General features: G+C 36.4%; 1 protein-coding gene across 8 annotated transcripts in view; it reads left to right on the top strand.

Moving 5' to 3' along the window:
- RASSF8 (Ras association domain family member 8) overlaps window positions 1–18,119 on the top strand; it is a 77,426-nt gene that overhangs the window by 40,266 nt on the left and 19,041 nt on the right. For 2 of the 8 annotated variants that reach the window (XM_055095824.2, XM_034936153.3), the window contains exon 1: window positions 527–17,274. The exons of 4 other annotated variants lie outside the window; for them this stretch is intronic. The gene's annotated coding sequence lies outside the window, so the exon portion shown is untranslated. Of the gene's footprint in view, window positions 1–526; window positions 17,275–18,119 lie in introns of those variants that run through there. 2 more of the 8 variants (XM_055095825.2, XM_055095823.2) reach the window with 2 other exon arrangements.

The raw sequence follows: 18,119 nt of genomic DNA, 5'->3' as shown, positions 1-18,119 counted from the left end.
GTTCTTCCATTTCTAGCCCAAGTAGCATATAATACATATATCACTATATATCTGATATATATGATATACATCACTAGATATACAATATATGAAATTATATATAATTTCATATAATTATGTATTATATAATATAATTTCATATAATTATGTATTATGTAAAATATAAAATTATATATTATATATAATTATAATCATATGATTTCATATATATGATATATATCATATATTTCATATATTTTTATATATTATATATTTAAATAATTTATATATATATAAAGCCATCCATGATTTCACTCCTCTGAGCATAAGGGCCCAAACTCAGTCTAAAGGTCAGATACCATGACAGCTTCTTCATTTTAGCTTTTTTCTTCAGCTCAAATCCATCCAAGAACAACCTAGTTTACTCCCAGTGATCACTCATTCATCTCTTTAATATTAATCTACATCTGGGCCTCTCTTGCTTAAATCCATGTTCCTCGCTAACTTCAGGATAAGATCAGCAATGGCAGAGACGCTCTGAATATTTTTTGTGAATCATATCTTTATAATTGGAGGGCATGTCGGGGGAAACCAATGGCTTCTGTTTCTGTTTCGTTTTGTTTTGTTTCATCTATCCCTTCAAGAAAAAGAGAAGGCTTCTGTTTCTTGAACTGAAAAATTCTTACCGAGGAATAAATAGAAAAGCATTTAACAAAAATTTAAGCTATTCTTAAAATTTTGATACTTATTTCAATATTTATTATTTTTTAGAAAGTTATTTTTATATATGGGCCATTTGGAACAGTTTCATTTTTTAAATTTTAATGGAAGATGTCCTAATTTTTATTTTAAAAGAGCCAAGATGACTTTGAGACTAATATTTAATATTTAATATAGCCCAGAAGACTGGTAACTTGAATTTTTTAAAAAGTGTATGTCTGGTCGAGCGCAGTGGCTCACGCCTATAATCCCAACACTTTGGGAGGCTAAGGCGGGTGGATCACCTGAGGTCAGGAGTTCAAGACTAGCCTGGCCAACATGGTGAAACCCTGTCTCTACTAAAAAAATAAAAAATAAAAAAATAAAAAATTAGCCAGGCTTGGTGGCACACGCCCAGCTATTAGGGAAGCTGAGGCAGGAGAATCACTTGAACCCAGGAGGCAGAGGTTGAAGTGAGCTGAGATAACACCACTGCACTCCAGCCTGGGCGACAGAGCAAGACTCCATCACAAAAAAATAAAAAATAAAAAAACTGTATGCGTATTACCCTAGGATAAAGTAGTATCTAAGTGATAGGAAGTTGGTGTTTTCCTTTTATATCTCAGAGTTTATCTAATTTTACTATTAACAGTATTGGTTGGTTGCCTAATAATTTGTTTGAAATCCCCTTCTTTTATTGTGTGAAAAAGTCTACCCAGGGACTATAAAAGCCGTAAAGATTAAATTCGGATAATTGCTTGACAGTGCTGTACCCAGGGCGGGGCAGTAGGAAGAGGCAAGGTGGGAAACAGTGTCTGTACAGAATTTGAAAACAATAAAATTAAGAGTACTGAAAGCTGACCTTCCTTATCACCATGGTCCAGATATTTTAAGCAATATCAGTGATAAGATACTCTTTTGTCACCTCCGTGGATCTTTGTCACTGCCAAACACCACCCTCACTCCCTTTGGTACACTCTTTAAAAAGTAAACGCTATACAAATAAGTTTAAATTTTCTTACAAGGTATTTCATATAGTTTTTGTATTTTGTGTACTTTTTAGGGCATATTTAGAAAGGGGTAGAGTTTATAATTATTTTACTACCAAGATCCCATTTTATTATACTTTTACCATAATCTTCATTCCATTTTTAAACATTTTATTACCAAATTGTTTAGTTAATAATATTTTTGTTTTTATTATTTGATGTTTATAACTAGCAATGAGATTGGCATAGAAACAACAAGCTTAGCACAGTGAATTCAGGTAGTTATTTTCACAAGCAAATATATTTCATTGCATGGATAGCCTTTATGTGGCTGGTGGGCCTTCATGACACTTTTGTTAGGAGGTGGGTGCTAAAGAGATACTTGTATGAGATGCAGGGGGAAGCTTCAGAGGAGTGGCTGTGTCCTGAAACCAAGAGCTTCCCCTAAAGGGTCACCACAGCAAGCTTGTTTTCTCAGTCAGAGACTAAAGGAAAATTGTGCCCTAGCCAGCTAGCCTGAGTGTGAAACAATTTAAAGGTGGAGAGAGGGAGAAAAGCAGGTATGTATTAACCAAGGCCAGCTCAATTCTGGGACTGGGCTGAGTGCCTGTGTTGTGTGTATTTGCACGGCATCCCCTCCTCTTTGGTGTGTTGTCTTTCTACTCTGTACACACCCCCATCACAGTCATATTGAGTTGGGATTGTAAACTTCTGGAGTCAACACACAGGTTGCACGTGATGTGTATGCTTTGGATGAACTAATGGCACTGTGATAAAATAGTTTGCTCTCAGACCCTACTGTTTTGTACTTTTATTCTTAGAGTGAAGCTTTGTTTCATGATCACGGTCTCAGAGAACCTCAGTCCCTTTGGAAATAGAACTGACTAGATGAAATACAATGAGGACCACAAAAATAAGCTAAAAACTGTAGTTTTGACTGTTTCCTTGAAAGTATTTTGCATTTTCATTTATGAGCACCGTAGATCCTGCAAATGTACTTGTGTGTTTTTATACTTTGTGTTTAGAACCTCAGCTTCTGAGGCATACTGGAAAGGCCAAAACTACAAAACTAGATATTTGGCTTTTAAATGTATCTTCAGCATACATATTCATCACTGTTACCCAGGGCACATTTGAAAAACTCCAAAAACCTTGTATAACCTACTCTTTAATTCCCAAGATTAATTTGGGAAAATAAATGCTTTGTTTTTTAAAATGTTCTTATTAAAACACGCGCACACACACACACACACACACACACTTTTAAAAGGGAACATATTTAATTTGCTTGGTTTCCAACAGATATAATTAGTGCTCAGTGAAGCCCTAGCTCCCAGTGCACAAAACTAGGACATTGTTTTTGTTGGTTTTATTTAATTTGACTTTAGTGTCCTCACAATGAATTTTATTGCCCTGATAAATTACTCCTTTGTTTTCAAAGACAAATCCTTCCTATCATTCAGGTCTGTGTCAGTCTTTTCTACTTAGAGCTTTGTGGTACATTCACAGATATTTATTCTTTCTACATAAGTGTAGGACTTTTCCCCTTATTTTTCTAGAAAATATTTATATTTCTAAAGTTTGCTTTTGAATTCTTTTTTTAAAAAGCTATTTTAATTGTTTCACAGTGTGAAGCATTAGAATCACAGAACTGTAAGGAACATCATGGATGTTCCTTGTGATTGGGAAAGGAATGATCCACGGCAGTGAGTTTCACTGGGGATCCTACTCCTATGAAATTTGGCATACTGCTCAGGTCAGGTTCAGAAGGTGAATTCTTAGGGTAACTTTCACAGCATTGCCAGAAGAATTAGCTTTTGCTAAGTAGATACGACGGTCTTCATTCTGTTTTTTTCTTAGGCAGGTGGAACGTGATCTCTCTGTCTGCTGCTCATAGTTCCCTTGTGAGACTCGGGGGGGATAATAGCAGGTCCAGGTGGGCAGAGTTCTGATTTCAGTGGTAGACTCCTATTGAGGCTGGGTGTTAGAGGGTGGAGGGCTTGGGACTTGAGTTCTTTATTCAGTTCTTGTAACTTAACTCTTGAGTAGATCAGTTAATCTTAGCTGTTTGCTGTTTTGGTGGGGGCGGGGGGCGGTGTTGCAAAATGATAGTGTTAAATGCCTTGCCTAACTTTGTAAGTTATCTAAGACTTATCAACACTATTTGAATTTTTCAGAGAAAAAAAACCCAGAAGGTGTTATCTCAGAGTTGTAATTAATCTGTTGCCTATTGCATAAACTTCGTGGTACATTAACAGTACCAGTAGTTGGTGATTCCCATGTCGTCTTCCATTGATTTTTCTAATAATATGAATTTTCATTCAATGTTTTTGCCATGTTTCTTCTGAAAGAATCACCCTGTGACCTGGGAGTTGAGGCGAAAACTTTTGCTTTTACTTGTTATTTACTTTTTGAGTGGATCTGTTTAAATAAAAGGTATAACTAATGGCTTAATGTAAAGAAATTAATTGATTTGCCTGGATTTAATGAATAAATAACTTTAGACAGAGAAATAATGTTTGTCATTTTTGTCTTTTCTACATAATCATGTATGTTACTGAATGTCTGACCCTGGTAATACTGTAATTAACATAGAGCTTATGAATCACATCATGTATTTAAAATTAAATTATGACTTCATTTTCTTGACTTTGATTAATCTCTCAGCACCATTTATTTGAGCATTAAGAGTCACTTAAACTGTGGTTCTTTTGTTTTATTTTTAATAATTTTTTTTTGCCTTTTTAATGGTTGAATCATACCTTTAAATATATTAGTATTATTGACTTTTAAAAAAGAAATTAGGAAATCGTTTATCTCCTTAACATAAGATTTTTAGTTTGATAGCTAAACACAAATAATTGGCTCCTTGGATTGGAACCAGAAAATTTCCCAACTTCATTCCCTTATCATTCTGCCACTAGTAAGTAAATTTTGAGCAGTGGAAAGACTTCCAAAGTGGGCTAATATCAGTGAGGTAGGACATGCGGTGAAGGTTATTGGGGGGTAATAGTGGCCGAGGGGAGTGGTGAAGTGGCATCTTACCCGGAGGAGGAAAAGTATTTTGTTCTAAAGTTTGGAAGAGGCAGGAAAGGGTAGGAAATGTTTTTTCTGATGGGCTTGTGCCACAAAGTTTGAGAACCAGGTCAGTAGAACCTGCAGCTCCTGCTAGTGCTTCAGTTGAATAGTTACAGATAGATACCTCTTGACTCTGAAAACATCTGTCCCATGCCACACTGATGACATCTTTCCTAATACCCCACTTTACCTGGCCTCCTCAGTGGTAACTTACTTAGTCCTTGAATCCTTGCTTCCCATTTTAATAGCAAGGTAACTGCTGACCCTTTCTTGAACTGGCTTTTTCCTGTTTTCTGGGCATTGAATATATTCATATAGGACTAACATGAATATTTGAGTTCAGTTTGTTAGACTATGATTTTTGCGTAGTTTATTCTTATTTTTTATTAGTATTCTTATACTAACAATTATACATAGTTTTTTGTTTGTTTGTTTGTTTGTTTGTTTGTTTGTTTGTTTTGAGACAGAGTCTTGCTCTGTCTCCCAGGCTGGAGAGCAGTGGCGTGATCTCGGCTCACTGCAAGCGCTGCCTCCCAGGTTCACGCCATTCTCCTGCCTCAGCCTCCCGAGTAGTTGGGACTACAGGTGCCCACCACCGCGCCTGGTTAATTTTTTTTTTTTTTGTATTTTTAGTAGAGACGGGGTTTCACCGTGTTAGCTAGGATGGTCTCGATCTCCTGACCTCATGATCCTCCCACCTCAGCCTCCCAAAGTGCTGGGATTACAGGCATGAGCCACCGTGCCTGGCCAGTATACATAGTATTCTTAATAGTTTATTTAATCTGTCCTTTCTGCTGAATATGTTGTTATCCATCATGTTGAAACACAAGCTGAGTTTTTGAAGATTTCTTATGTTTTAATATGTACAGCTTTTAGAGTTTTTCATTCTTTCTTAGAGGTCTGTACTATTTTGCTTCTTCAGGAGCTCAGTTGGATTAATATTATTTCCAATTTGTAGAATTTTAGGTAATCAGAAATGCATGAATCTCCTTGGCTTTGACACTGAGTGATTGTATAACTTGAGCAGTTTATCAACTGGATAATACAGTTAATTTAATGAGTATGTACTATGTTCACAAGACTAGGAATTGTAAAGAAGTGGGGAAAACTCTGATTTCTAGCTTAAGTGATAGCTAAAGAAGCAGAGTGGGGGGGTGTACACACCCATATATATCTACATACATAAATATATATATACACACACATACACATATATCTACATACATAAACATATATATATACACACATAGCAAAATACTAAATTCCAAGCCTAGATCAGTCTTAAAATGGAAACATAGGACAATATGACACGAATTTGTATAATAATGCTAAGGAGATGCCATTTAAAGTATAAAGTATACTTAAATGAGTTTTATAGCTTTTATGTCACATCTCTGATCATTTGATATATTGTACCTGTCTTAGTTTTAGATGCAAATGTCAAATTTTGCTGGATAGCTCTACAGAAATATGTATTGTCCTTACAAATTCAAAATACCCAAAACCTAACAACTGTTTTATTTATGGCAGAATCATACTGAGAGGATGAATTGCTGATGATTGTAAATGTTTTGGACTTTTCAATCTGAATTTAAAAATGAAATGAGGTATATATTTGTTTAATATAATTCTTTTCTGAAATATAGTTATAAATCAGAAAGGTTGGTTTGTTATTTCTCCAGTTAAAGGGGAGAGCATGGCAATTTAAGAATTTGTCAACTGAGAAAATAACACATTTGAAGGAAGGGTTAGAAAAAGAGCACCTGCTGTGTTGTGTTCACTCTGTATATTCCCAAGCCTAGGAGTGGGAGATAATGTTAATCACAGCCTATCCAGGCCTATCTATGGGTCTGGGTTGTTTTGTTTTATTTTGTTTTGTTTTGTTTTTTTCCATAATCTAAGACAAGTTATTCAGATAGATAATTTATAAACCAGAATCTGAAAATGGCTTGAAAAGTCTGCATTGTTTACTTTATGAATTCCTTCGTTTTGATTTCGTTAGATTCCTTACATTCTTTTTATTAAAACCTTCTGAGTTTGTAGGGTGGAGCATGTCTTCTTTCCTGATGAGATTCAGTCTATTTTGATTAACTTGTTTTTAGGGAGTAAAAGGCTTTGCTTAAGTGATAAGGTGTTAAGAAATGTGTCAGGATAATTTTATACTGTACTGATTTTTTTTTTCATTTCTAAGCTACATTAGATATTTTCTTTGTAATTTTCTGCCTCTTTTATAAGTATGATTTACTTGAGCATTTCCTGTCCCTGAGCGTTTTTAAAATATTTATGAATTATTTCAATTAATTGTTTTATGAAACCACAAATTGTAGGTTAGAACAATAGCATTTTTTCTTGAGATAGTGAGTTGGGATACATTTAAGGGTTTTACAGTGTGATATCATATTCACAGTAGCATCAATTAGTGGTAAGATTTATTTCAGGAGTTTAAATCAATACTGCAGGGCTTTTCTGCAGTACTGCTTAAAATATTCGAATGCCAATTTTATTGCCTCTGGGATCACACTGACATTTTCTCATTAGTATTGTGCCCATTCCCCCCCTAGTTAAGCATAAACTCTGTTTGTTTCCGTCGTGTACAATTAGTGCCTATATTATTCGACAAACACACATGGTTCACCCATTCTGTGCCAGCCACTATGCTGAGGCGTTCCAGAGGTAATAGGACAATCAGAGGAGTAGCCAGATAACCTCTTTGATATGAAACAAAACCACGTAATGCTTTGAAAGCACAGGGAGAGTGGCCACCTCCACACCAAAAAACTGGGGAAAGCTGCCTGTTGAAGGATGTGCAAGAATTAGCAGAGAAGAATGCAAAGCATTTACCAAGGAAGGAGAGCAGCATATGCAGCTCAGAGATGCTTGGGAGAGTGATAGATTGAGAGAACAGAAATGTCTTGGCATAAGGGTAGAGGGGAACTGGGAGAGTTGCAAGATGATTAAGGGATAGCACATCAGTAACCTGTGCAGAGTTTGGATTTTATCCTGAAGGCAGTGGAGAGCCGTTGGAGGATTCTGACTAGGGGAATGGAATCCAATTTTATTTGAAAAACATTTACCTCTAGCAGTAATCTGCAAAGTGGATGTGCAAGGAGGGAGACAGGATGGGAAGGCAGGGAGATCAGTTAGCAGGCAATTGCAGAATGCAGCAGTTTTGTTCCTAAGTACAAGTGCTCAAAGCAGCGTTATTTGTAATAGCCAAAAAACTGGAAATCCAATTGCCTATCAGCAGTAGAATAGATGAATAAATTGTGGTTTGTTTATTCAATGGAAATCTCTACTGCAGAGAGAAAGAATGGACGATTGCTATGCACGGCAACGCAGATGAAACTCAGCAAACATAATGTAACGCCAAAGAAACCAGACAACATTACATATGATGCAGTCCGTTTATAGAGTCCCAAAACAGGCAAAACTAGTCTGTGATGATAAAGATCATAATAATAGTTGCCTTTGAGGGAGGGTGTTGGGACTAGGAGAGGGGCTTTTCTTGATCTTCAAGGTGATTAGACGAGTGTGTTCACTTTGTGAAAATTCATAACTTAAGATTTCTGAATTTTTCTGTATGTTATACTGCAATTAAAATGTTTCTTTAAAAACCTAGTTATCTCAACTGCTAGGCATGAACACTGTCCCAATACTATTCCCAGTCCTCTTCTATCTAAATAGTCACTATTGCCATGCTGCTACTTCCTCCCACTTTGCAGCTCACTAAGGCAGGCTGGAGATTTTTGTGACTGCTGGAGTGATTTTTGCCAGTTTGCTTAACCCATTTCATTCCATGAGTTTCCTGGCAGAGATTCCACAAGCAATCTCTACCAGGATGACTGCTTGTAGCAGTGCTTGAGTTTTGGTTTTTACTGTGAAATTGTAGGACTTAAATATAAACACATAGTGGAAGTCAGATATATTAATGAAATGCAAATATATTTATGTAAGCATAGCAAAAACTAGGGTTTTTCCCTCCTTAAGCATGAAGTTTATTTTGGAAAGTATGTTAGAATTTTATACAGTTAATTGATTCAGTAGCTGTACCCTACAGTTGAGCTGTTTATATTATTCATGTGCTGTAGGTTAGGTTGTATAGCTCATTCATTCTGACCGCTGATGACTATGTCACATTCATCTACACCTGGTGATGTACTTTCAATAAAGGACAGAGACCAGGCCTAAGCTCAATTCTATATGTAGAATACTGTAAAATAGAGCACCACTTTAATCAGTATCACTGAAATTTACAATAAATATCAGGTATTTTGCCCTGGAATTTCACAATGCACATCTTAAACTTTTACTATCTATCTTCTCCAGTAGTATGAAACACTCATTAAACAGTACAGCGCCTTCTAGATTATTTAAAGCCCAAAACTTTCCCAATTAATTGCAGAGCAGCACACAGTATCTCTTTAAAGAGAATGACAACTATAGAGAATATGAAGAATAAAGTATAGCTGTTTGGAACAAAAGCATTATTTGTTTTATTACAGTGAATAATGAGCCTCTTTTCAAATTTCGCTACACTGAAAGATACCTGTTACTTTGAAATATCACCAAAGGATGTACCTATTTTTGCATTTCATCTAGGGACTTAATTATTTAATTGGCTTAGATTTTCTTCAGAAAACAAATAGAACAATCAAAATTATTCTTAACCCTTAGAGATTAAGAAAAAACTAACTGCCTTTTCAAATTGTTTGAATGGACACTTTTTTTGTTCTCTATGAACTGAAATAGCCTTAATTTAACAAAGACTCATAGGGATCATGCATGATTGGTTTTACCAAATATTATTTTTGGCTTCCATATCCTTAAAGCATTTAATATTTTATCAACTGAATAAGTATAGTAAAGAAATTTTAAGAAACATTAAAGTTTTCTGCTTTGCCTACTGTGCTCATTAAATTTTAACATTGAAGTCCAATAGAAGTTTTATAGTCTAGTAGCCACTCTGACTCATGAGTCAGGGGCTCAAATTTTCCTTACTCTTACATATTTGTTTTATTACCGTTTCCTCACAAAATTATTTTGTCTTTGAAGTATTTCCTTACCAACTTAGCTTTAAAAATATATACCTGCAAAGGAATATGCTTTGATATGTGACGTTTGGCTCTTTGAAGCCACCACTGTAGTCCTAACAATGGACAATGTTTTGTTGAAAAGTTTTCACATTTACTTTATTGTAACTATAGAAATGTTCTTGTTTGTCAGGATTTATGGGCTCAATATTTACAATACCATAAATGAGAAGTCCATAGTCATCTTGGTTTCATGGATAAAAAATAAATGTCTTTTTATCCCCTATTAAGTAGAATGGTGGATTTCATTGCAAAATGTTAAATATTAAATATGTAAATAATTCAAGTAATTTGATTTTTAAATATTAAATTAAGGAATTAGATTCATTATACCTGAATGGTGACTGGAAGGTAATGAACTTAATTTGCCATCTCTTACATAGACAAAAAGTCCCTAATCAGGTGGCCCATACCTATTCAGGTGTGCAGAAGAAAAGTGATTCTATTTTTGGCAGACAGATTTTAATGGAAAGGACATAGATCTGGGCGATCAGATAACATCTGGATTCAGACTGGAGCTCTATTCCTGCTTTACTGAGATGAGAGAGACTGGAAGGAGCAGTTTTCACCAGGAACCTCAGGGGTCGTATATTCCTAAGTCTGATTTGAACACCACCTCTTTCTGCTCCTTATTTCTGTGGCAACAATTGACTAAATTTATATCATTTGGTTTAGTAGTGTTGGAAATTATAATTCCCATGGTCACATTTACTTGATTACTTTCTCTCCTAAGCCAGAATTAGTGATTACAAATGTCCTTGCAAACTTTGCTAATAACTTTATTTCATGAATAGAAGTAACTGTGTAGTGGTTCTGAGTGTTAGATTTGCATCTGCCACTTACTGGGTGGGTAACCCTGAGTAAGTTACTGATTCTCTATGCCTGCATTTCCTCTTTTGTTTAATAATTCATGTCACATAGAGCAACAGATGAGTATTAAAAGGATTAAATATCTTTTCTGCCTTGGTGACAGCCAAAAAGATTTAAAAATTTTTTTTAAAGGATCAAATAAAAGCGTGGCTGGGCACAGTGGCTCAGGGCTATAATCCCAGCACTTTGGGAGATCGAGGTAGGAGAATCACTTGAGACCAGAAGTTCAAGACCAGCTGGGCAACATAAGGAGACCCCATCTCTTAAAAAAAAATAGTATTTATATAAAACAGTCAACATTGCATCTTTCACATAGTAAGAATTCTTGTTGCTAGATTCAGTAAAAGCAAGGTGTTACCATTTGGCTAGTTAGTTTTCAATGAAGGTACCAATGTGTACCTGCTTAAGGAGAAATATCACAGATATACTTAAATCTACCTTAAAATATCACCAAGTTTTCACTAATTTTGTTTTTCCGTAGGAGTGTATTATACTCACTGTCAGTTTTCTCATGATTTGTGAAAGAAAGCCATGAAATAGCATATGTAGTAGAAAGCATAATTTAATTGATGGCAGAGTTCAGGGATTTTCACATGAAGACTTTGAGAGTGTGGTCTCTAATCCCAGTTCTGAGAGCTTTAACAGGAGTTAAACCATCATAGAACTTGGCATTGCACACATGCCTCAGATCATCTCTGGAGGGTTGCAAAGTAGTCTGGGATCCTAACAGAAAGTATAATTGCAAAACAGATGGCTTTTTATGTTCCTTTTTATAATACTGCAGCAAGAAATGGAGCCCAATGGTATATTATTTTTATATTTCTTATTTATGAGATTTTGTGCCAGGAAAGTCAAATTGTAAGGTCCCATATTGTTCCACCTTCCATAAACATTTAAGAAAATTAGCAAGAACAGACCACACACAGTTTTTTCTTGCTAATGTTCTTATATCAATAATAACTCATTTTATGATCTCTTTTAACTAGAATTCTTGAGAGGGGCAACTCCCTCAACATCTTCTGTACTGGGCACTTTAATATATGTAAAACTTAATCATTTAATTTCAGTTTTCTGAATAATCTAAAGTAGTTTTGTGCAAAGACTGGCTCTTCCGTCACCTGTGCATGGGACCTTGATCCTGTGTATAACCTGGCCAGGCCTCAGCCTTCTATGTTCAGTGAAATGACTGTACTAGTTGATGACCAGTGGGCTGCCAGCTATGAAAGGCGAGACATATTAATGCTTTGAATGAAACTATGTCAACTTAGCTGGTAACTACCGTCTCTAGCAGCAGAGAGGCCTGGACAAAAGAGCACCAGCAGGAGATCCACCTGCCTGGGTCCCTTCAGGGCTGCCTTGCCATCAGGGGTCAGATTGTAGGCATGGCTTCAAAGACAGCCACGCTGTGAAAGTTTAAGAGTTTGTAGTACTTACTGACCCTGGGGGGTACACAGCACGCCTGGAGGCCACATGTAGGTAGGTCAGGTTGCAAGCAGGTAGAGAGAAAGGGAGCTGGCAAGTAGCATTCTATTTTGGGTAATGAAATGTGAGTCACAGGCAGATGCCATAAGGGTCCATTTAAAGGAAGCGGCTAGAAAGCAGGAAGCCCAGTCCATGAGGCAGGAGAGATACCTCCAAGTTTTTATTCCTGGCCACTGGCTGGAACCATTTGGGTAGGCTGTAGTACTGGAAACTATGTCAAGGGCAATTGAGCCGGGTTGACTTATATTTAAAAATGGATGCTGAGGCAGCATAAAATTAAAAGCACTCACTGTGCACTGTGCTGATCCATTTGGTTTCCGGGAACTCTGAAATGAATAACCTTTTACATGCCTGGAGAAAGTACCATCATTCACCCATCCCTGACATCTCTAGGTATGAGAAGCTGACAGCTTCTTTAGAGCCTTCACCCGGTAGAACCAAATGTATTTTTGAGTGTTGCTGGTAGGCTTATGACTTGGGAAGAAGAATATAGCAAGGCTGGAGTGGTAGAGAGGAGGGGGAAAAAAAGAAAAGAAAGATGCATATGCTGAGAATAATGGCATTTGTGTAGAATGGTGGCATTCCGGTTAGGGGTGACTCAAGGCTGCTAGTACTGGAGAGATTGGGCCCATCAGGAATTGGCTTGTAATGAGGGCTACAGGGCCACTGGAAGCCCTGACCAAGACTGAATTGTACATTTCTGTGTGTTGCTCTCCATTCATTCCTTTGCACTATTTTCATTTTTCATACCTCCCAAGTGGCTATTTTTTCATGCCACTCATGGCTCTCTCTAGCCTCTCTGTGCCTTCTTCCTCTCTTGCCTTTTTGTTTTTGTTTTGTTTTTTGTTTGTTTGTTTGTTTTTCAGACAGAGTTTCACTCTTGTCGCCCAGGCTGGAGTGCAATGGTGCATTCTTGGCTCACCACAACCTCCACCTCTCATGTTAAAGCGATTCTCCTGCCTCAGCCTCCCTAGTAGCTGGGATTACAGGTGCCCACCACCATACCCGGCTAATTTTTTTTTTTTTTGTATTTTTAGTAGAGATGGGGTTTCACCATATTGGCCAGGCCGGTCTCAAACTCCTGACCTCAGGTGATCCGCCTACCTTGGCCTCCCAAAGTGCTGGGATTACAGGCGTGAACCACTGTGCGAAGCCCTCCTTCACCTTTTTTAAGGTATGGTGTTCTGGGCTTAAAATCCCAAGCTAAATACTTTCCTTGTAAGTGCACTTCTGTCAGATAGATGTCACAGAAGAATTCAGTCTAATAAGCACGTTCTTGTGTTTCCATGGGGTATTAGAATGATTTTACAAAACATAACTTGGAAGGAATGGGAAGAAATGACTTTTTAGTGGTGTTGGTTAATAAATTAGATTAGTAAGAGGAATTATTCTGAAGCTGGGCTAATTTTTGAGATGAGCCTTTGATTATTGAAAACATATCTCTTAGTTTTCTAAAACAGGTAATTTTACATAAAGATTTTGTTTTTCCTTGAATTACAATTACTACATAAAAATCTTACATTTCCAGTGTGAACTTTAATTGACTGGCAAAAATTAACCCAAATTGTTAATTTAGAAATAAGTGCCATCCTTTAGAGTCTGCAGAATATTGTACTCCCAAAAGATTTCCAATGCTGCTTTATGCACCGTTGATTAACCCTGCTGGGTATGAGAGAAGTCTCTACTTCAAAGTCATAGAGCTTTAACATTGTATATGGTCAAAAAAATATAATTGTCAATAAGCTATCTGGAGATGGGCTTTTAATAAGAAACTCAACTGAGTGCCCTTGTAGCACTCAGTGTAAATTTGATGCTAAATGAAAAACTAAAGTTACTAGTTATAGTCATTTGAAAAGTTTATCATAAGGAAAAGACGGAATTCTTTTTTTTTTTTTTGAGACGGAGTCTCCCTCTGTCGCCCAGGCTGGAGTGCAGTAGTGTGATCTCTGCTCACTGCAAGCTCCGCCTCCCAGGTTCACACCATTCTCCTGGCCTCAGCCCCCAAGTAGCTGGGACTACAGGTGCCCGCCACCACGCCCGGCTAATTTTTTGTATTTTTAGTAGAGACAGGGTTTCGTGTGTTAGTCAGGATGGTCTTGATCTCCAGACCTCGTGATCTGCCCACGTCGGCCTCCCACAGTGCTGGGATTACAGGCGTGAGCCACCACGCCCAGCCAAAGACATAATTCTTAATAGAAGGATCAGTATTCTCATACCAATAACTTTAACTTGATTCATAGCATGTTTTATACTAGATGTGACTGAAATTTTAAAATATGAATTACAATTTCTAATATCTACTTACAATTTTTGAATGTGCTGCTGCTCTAGGTATGTGGATTAGTAACCTAAAATGTCTTTATTTTCAGATGCTCTTATTAGTATAAATGTTTCTGAAAATTTGCATTGCTATTGATTTGTCCTTCCATAAAAAAGAAGTTTATACTTTTCAAGTTAGAACTTTCACTTCTGTCCCAGACCTAACTCTTGAATTCAAACTGTGTGCCGAGCCCTGTACTAGATAAGGTACAATTTGAAAAGACTTTATTTCATGCCATTTCTTACAAATGCTGCTTGGAAAAATATGCGTCTTGACTCAAATCACACAAGAAGTAGTAGACTCGGGATTTGAACCTTGGTGCATCTTGTTTCCACTAATCAACATTGTCTCAAACAAAATGGCTTATTCCAGAAAGTATATTTTAATAGTGTGAATTTAAAGAAAATGCAGAAAATCTCCAAGAAATTTTGCTTTGTATTTAAGACAGGAGTTAAAATTAATGTGTATGTTCAGACATATTTTATTTAGAATTCTGTAGAAATAAAGCTGGATGTGATTTTCCAAAACTGAAGGAATAATTCATTGATGCTGAAAAAGGAACCTGAGCATCAGATGCTCATTTTGCTGGCATGTGTTTTTCATAGATTCTTTGAATTAATTAATTCTTTGCAGTTTCTTAGCATGATTTAGCACCTCTTTTCTTTCTTTTGAAATGGCAAGTTTGTATATATTATCTGATCGTTGTTTATTGACAAAAACCAGTTTCCAGGTGATTAAAGATAAGATTTCTTAGGGTGGTTTAGGACATTTAAAAAAAACATTTATTGGGTACAGTGAATCCTTTTGGGAATCCTAGCCTTATTTATTCTTTAGTTTCTGTATTCAGCCAAATTTCAAATATGTGTCCCAAATTACTAGATTTTTTTGACACTGGAAAAAGTTATTTAAGCTCTCTGAGACTCACTTTTCTCATATTGAAATGAGACTAATCATATCTAACTTGATGAATTATGAGGAATAAATGAAACATGGTGCATGGTGCCTAACATATAATAAGTACTTGTGCCATTTATTTCCACAATTGCCAAATACTTAAGTGTGTAATATTTGAGAGTGTTAAATCATTGGGCATGTGTGAATGCTGGCACCTGAGGGTAATGAATAGTAGAAGAAAGAGCATGAGCTTATTCAATTTAATAATGAATATTCCTGTTAGTTTTTGGGGAGTTTCTGGTCACAACATTTTTGGAACCCATCAATACATAACCTTGCTTTATGTGTTTTTTTCTGTTTAAAGATAACTTATTTAATAAACATTAAATATAAACATTTATATTTAATATGCAATAAGTATAAATATTGGCAGACCAAAATTTACCCAAATCGTTAATTCAGAAATAAGTGCTATTCTTTAGTTATTCTACAAAATATTGTACTCCCAAAAGATTTCCGGTACTGTTTTATGCACTGTTGATTAAAACCTCTGGGTATGAGAGAAGTCTCTATTTCAAAGTCACAGACAGAGCTTTAACATTGCATATGGTTGAGAAAAATATAATTGTCAATAAACTATCTGGAGGTGGGCTTTGAATAAGGAACTCAACTGAGTGCTTACTGATTCATTAACGTTGAACCCACACCCAAACAGCACTATAACTCATGCCTAAACAAAGTTTACATAATACATATGTTTTCCCCATGGGTCACCTCACAGCCTTCTTGCCTCAGAAACCCTGGACACCACTTCAGCACTATGCTTGGGGGCCATTTTAAATGGTGAAATCCCACCAACAAAACTCACAAAAAAACATGGCACCAAGTAGACTGAGAAAGGACACATGTTGACAGTATGAGAGCTGAAACACAAAGGCAATGTCACCTTGTTCAGTCTCAGCTGGGAGCGTGTGTGTCAGCTCAAAACTTTCACACCCTGTGCATATCCACGAATAACCCTGAAAGCACCACAAATAGTGATTTTTGGGATTACAAACAAATTTTTAGCAACTAGGTAGGTTTCACAAATATGGAATCTGCAAATAATGAAGACTGGCTGTAATTCCTTTAAGAAAGCATTGATCTTGAGGTAATATGTTTCCACAAATGCAAATGCTCAATTCCAGGAGGATATTACGACAATAAATTGTTCTTAGCTAAAGAATACTTGTTCCCTGGTAGCATGTTAGTGAATAAGCCTAGTGCTTCATTGTAAAAACTATTAAAATAATAGTGACTTGCATCTGGAAACCTCATAATGAAAACAATAACTGAACTATATTAAAACCTTTGCAGTAGAGCCTTCTATCTGCATCACTGTTTCCATGGAAAAATATATTCCAAATTCCAATTGGAATGTCCTTTTGCTTCCTAGGTCTTTAGTCTGAACGATGACCGATCCACCACACGCACCTACAGTGTAGGACTTCCATTTTACTCTCTAGTCTGGTTCTGGGGCTGGGCATAGAACTGTTGGAGTTGATATAAAGATCAGGGTTACAGCTCCTAGATGGGAGTATTTTGGGCTGAGACGATGGGGTTTTCCAGATATTGGATCATGTCATCTGCAAAGAAAGACAACTTGACTTCCTCTCTTCCCATTTGACTACACTTTATTTCTTTCTCTTGCCTGATTGCCCTGGCCTGAATTTCCAATACTATGTTGAATTAATGATTCAATATATGACTAAAAGTTCAAAGTAAAACAATGATAATTCAGATAGGAAAATATGTGGCAGTATGCTAAAGTCTAAAAAGGAATATAAAACTTCGTGAGATACCTAACATCAGATTTATAGAAACAGAATAGAATGTAAGTTGTTGGGGGCTGCGGACAGGGCGAAATGGGCAGTTGCTTGTAGAAGGGGTATAAAGTTTCAGTTACACAATTATGAGTAAGTTCTAGAGATCTGCTGTCCAACATGATGCCTGTAGTTAATAATACTGTATCATGTACTTAAAAATGTGTTAAATGGATAGATCTTATGTTTTCTTCCACAATTGAAAAAAAAAAAAGTCCCATAGAATCATTTGAAATGATGGGTTTCTTGGTGGCAGGGGGGCTTTAATGAAATCTGTACCCTTTCTTGCTTGATTTCCCAAGTTTAAGATATTTTAATGAATAAGAAGTCACTTTAAATAGACTTTAATCCAGCTTTTACAAAAATTTAATAAAGCAATATATTAATCTTTGGCCATTTTTGATACCTTAATTTGATCCCAAGAAAGAATAAAACATATTCTATTTTTAGTAAGTAGAGTGCCTCGCAGAAGAGGAAACAAGTCAGAACTTTTCTGTTTTCGTAAATGTTCTCTAGATTGGGCAGCATATAAAACTCTCCTTTGAAATTTAGAGTGCACACCAGCCTATTAAAGTCTCAGAGAAGTCTAGCTGTAAAGGAACTTGTTTAACTTTATTTACTGGCTTTCTTACATTTCTTTAACTTTGGAAGCCTTTTATCCCCAGGAACTTTAACATCTCACAGGCCCTCATAAATGAGGAGCACAGTTATGGAATCAGCTTGTCATTGCCAAGGTGGCCCCTTCTTTCTTCATACAGGGGATAATGAAACCTATGCTGTGTCATATGCAGAGAGCTAAAGCAAAGTGCTAGGAGATTAATGTTCAGCCAGGCCTTTCTTGTTTTTAGGATGACAA

This window comes from Pan paniscus, chromosome 10 (assembly GCF_029289425.2).
Source record: "Pan paniscus chromosome 10, NHGRI_mPanPan1-v2.0_pri, whole genome shotgun sequence".
NCBI lineage: Eukaryota > Metazoa > Chordata > Mammalia > Primates > Hominidae > Pan > Pan paniscus.
This window is presented reverse-complemented; position numbering and strand designations above follow the sequence as displayed.